General features: G+C 47.8%; 1 pseudogene; it reads right to left on the bottom strand.

Annotated features, from left to right (window-relative positions):
• Positions 1 to 3,209: 3,209 nt before the first annotated feature.
• The window catches only part of LOC112078794 (cytoplasmic phosphatidylinositol transfer protein 1-like), an 18,117-nt pseudogene continuing 17,234 nt past the window's right edge, over positions 3,210 to 4,092 (bottom strand).

The following is a 4,092-nucleotide window of genomic DNA, read 5'->3' as shown; positions in this document are numbered from 1 at the left end:
AACCGTGTCCCTACCGCCTTTCTCGCAGCTGTAACTATATAACCCCACCCTGTCCTGACCCTTTCTCCAGCTGTAACTATCATAACCAACCCCTGTCTTACCCTTTCTGCCAGCTGTACTAATAACCACGCCCTGTCTACCCTTTCTCCCAGCGTAACTATACAACCCCACCCCTTCCTGCCCTTTCTCCAGCCTGTAACTGATTATACAGCACCCCTTCTCTCTTCTCAGCTGTACTAATGATAACCAACCCTGTCCTAGCCCTTTCTCGAGCTTAACTATATAACCAACCCCTGTCTCCCTTTTCCAGCTGTAATCACAACCTAACCCCCTGTCCTACCGTTCTCCAGCTGTAACTATATAACCAACCCCTGTCCTACTTTCTCCAGCCTGTAACTATGTAACAACCCCTGTCTACCCTTTCTCCAGCTGTAACTACTATAACCAAAACCCCTGTCCTGCCCTTTCTCAGCTGTAACTATATAAACCACCCCTGTCCTAACCCCTTCTCCAGCTGTAAACTTACAACCAACCCCTGTTCTAGCCCCTTTCTGCCAGCTAGTACAATGTACTCCAACCCCCTGTCCTACCGGTTTTCACAGCTGTCAACTATATAACCAACCGCCTGTCCTAGCCCGCTTTTCTCCAGCTGTAACTATAAACGTCAACCCCCTGTCCCTACAGCCCCTTTACGTCCAGCCTGTTAACTATATAACCAATCCCCCTGTCCTATCCCCTTTCTCCAGCTGTAACTAATACTAACCAACCCCTCTCCTTCGCTGTACTTAACTGCTCCCGTCTTTCTCTCAGCTGTAACTGATACTAACCCAACCGCTGTCCTGGCCCCTTTCTCCAGCTGTATATATAACCCAACCCCTGTCTTTAGCCACTTTCTCCAGTGTAAGTATGTAACCACCCCCTGTCCTCCCCTTTTCTAGCTGTTAAACATATAACGATGCCCCCTGTCCTGCCCCTTTCCAGCTGTAACTATATAACCCAACCGCTGTCTAACCCCTTTCTCCAGCTGTTTTATACTATATAACCAACCCCTGTCCTACCCCTTTCTCCAGCTGCTAACTATATAACCAACCCTGTCTGCTCCTTTCTCCAGCTGTAACTAAATATAACCAAACCCTGTCTGCTCCTTTCTCGCTGTAAACTATATACCCAACCCTTGTCTAACCCCTTTCTTTCCAGCTGTAACTTACAACGCAACCCCTGTCTACCTTTCTGCCAGCTGTACTAATATAACCACACGCCTGTCCACCCTTTCTCCAGCTGTAACTATATAACCCAACCCCTGTCCTACCTTTCTCCAGCTGTAACTATATAAACAACCCGCTTGTCCTGGCCCTTTCTCAAGCTGTAACTATACACCCAACCCCTGTCCTACCCTTTCTCCAGCTGTAATATATAACGCACCCCCTGTCCTACCCCTTTTCTCATGCTGTAACTATATAAACCCAACGCCCCTGTCCTACCCCTTTCTCCAGCTGTAAACTATAATACCCAGACCCCCTGTGCTGACCCCTTTCTCCAGCTGTAAACTATAAACCCGCCCTGTCCTACCCTTTCTTCCAGCTGTAACTATATAACCAACTCCCTGTCTGCTTCCTTTCTCCAGCTGTAAGCTTATATAACCAACCCCCTGTCCTGCTCCTTTCTCCAGCGTGTAACTATATAAGCAACCCAGGGCTGTCTGTCTCTTTTCGGGTTGGTATGGGCTAAACTTCGGGCTGTAACGTATATGACAGCCCAACCAGACCCACTGTGGGCGGTGACGGGTCCTTGGTCTCCGAGGTCTAGTCAACATATATTGACGGGGCAAGGAGCCAAACAAGGTCTGTCCTGATTGATTTACCTTGCCCCTTTCTCCGCTGTAACTAATACAGTGGGGCAGAAAAGTATTTTGAATACACTGCGATTTTTGCAGATTTTCCTACTTAAAAGCATGTAAGAGGTCTGTGAGTTTTTATCATAGGTCCAGTCCGTCTAATGTGAGTATAGACTTAGAATTAAATAACAAAAATCCCGAAAATCACTTGTCGTGGAATTTTTTAGGTATATTTGAATTAGACATTTTTAATTGCATTGATCATCAGGTATCTTCGATACATCAGAAAAAGCCCAGATACTTAATATTTTTCGGTCACAGAATACCTTGCTTTGCAATGTAACAGAGATCAATGGAATACCGCTTTATAGCTAGTTGCTTTGACCACAGGTTTTCGCACACTAACTGCGCAGCTGCCCTGGAGTTTTGGCCGCACTCTCCATACAGACCTTCTTCCAGAATCTTCAGGTTTTCGGGGCTGTCCGCTAGGGCAATACGGATTTTCAGCTCCCTGCCAGAAGATTTTCTATTGGGTTCAGTCGTCTGGAGACTTGGCTAGGCCACTCCAGGCATTGAGCTAGGCTTCTTACGGAGGCCATCTCCCTAGTTGCCCCTGGCTTGCTGTTCTCGGGGTCGTTGTCAATGCTGGAAGAGACCAGCCGACGATCCGATCTCATACTCAAATTTGCTTCTTATTGTAGGGATATGGAAGAAGGATGCTGTTGGCTTAAGATCTTCGCCAATAATCTGACTCATCCATACCTCCTTTCCTCATACGGTGTAGCGTCGTCACTGTCCCCTTTGCAGAAACGTCTCATTGCCTCCAAGCACAATGATGTTTCCCCCAGCTTTCATGCTTCACACGGTTTTGGGATGGTGTTCTTGGGGTTTTTTTGTCACTCCATGTCCGTTCTTTCTTCACTGTCCAAACACGGCGAGTTGAGTTTTAGAGAAACAAAAAGCTCTATTTTTGAATCATCAGAACATGGACTTCTCACCATTCCTCTCTGGATCAATCCAGCATGGTCATGTGGAAACTTCAGACGGGCCTTGAGATGCGCCTGCTTGAGCAGGGGGAGCCCTTGTGGTGCGTGCTGCAGGATTTTAATCCATGAACGTATAGTGTGTTAACTAATGGTTTTTCTTTGAGACTCCGTGGTCCCAGCTTTCTTCAGGGTCATTGACCCGTAGTGTCCTAGGCGTGTATTTGTCCTGTGGGATGAAAATTGCCCCGTCACAATCTAGGCCTCATGACTTTGGTTGAAATAGGGCCTCGTTAGGGTAATGGGCGGATGAGCACATTATTAGAAAACTGGAAAGAGTGTAAGATGCGGCAGACGAGTGAGTGGATTCAATTTCGCACTGGAGCCCCGGGTTATATAGTTACAGCTGGAGAAAGGGGTAGGACAGGGGGTTGGGTTATATAGTTACAGCTGGAGAAAGGGGTAGGACCTGAGTGCTCTAAGTGCTGCTTCTGTGGACAGTGTAGCTTTATTGGTTAAATGTGTTTGTGGTGGATGGCCGTAAAAAAAAGGAATGGCTGCAGTGTAGTTACTGTCACGGAGGGTTTAAGCAGGCAGGAATTGATGCATCAGTATGAACGTGTGTGTGTTACTCGGGGGTGGAGTTAAGGCGGACAGTGCTATGAGGCAGTGTGGAGGTGGAGGGGTCTGACATGGCCATAGTCTTCACTCCCATCTTCTTCAGAGAGCGCTCATCTGTGACGGACATAGAGCGCGAGTATGCCGGACGAGGGGCTGCTGCAGATGAGAAAGAGAGAGGCAGGGGGAATGAAGGGAACGAAGGGGGAAGAGGGGGAAGGAGTTGAGGGGCTCAATTATTCAAATACACATCCCTTAACAGTTCATACACCCCTAATAAAAATTCGAATACACTTTTTGTTTTCAAAAAGAGATGAATGGCATGATATGTTTTTGTGTAAAATCTGCTCGGCGCCTGCAGTAGCATGTTCTGGCCTGTAGGTGGTCAGGACAGCGCAGCGAGTTGCAGCAGAGAGAATGAGCAAATCCATTTCAGCCTCCTGTCTCGCAATACCATGGGCCATACTGTGGCTGCTGCCCTTGATATCATTCAGCAGCAACAGCCGGCCAAACTTCTCATGACTCACCAGCAGGGGGCAGAGTGACCCCACACACACACACACACACACACACACACACACACTGATCACCAGCAGGGGCAGAAGTGACACACCACACACACACACACACACACCACACACACACACACACACACAC

Source organism: Salvelinus sp. IW2-2015, unplaced genomic scaffold (assembly GCF_002910315.2).
Source record: "Salvelinus sp. IW2-2015 unplaced genomic scaffold, ASM291031v2 Un_scaffold6275, whole genome shotgun sequence".
Classification (NCBI taxonomy): Eukaryota; Metazoa; Chordata; class Actinopteri; order Salmoniformes; family Salmonidae; genus Salvelinus; species Salvelinus sp. IW2-2015.
Note: the sequence above shows the minus strand (reverse complement) of the source record. Positions and strands in the feature narration are given on the sequence as shown.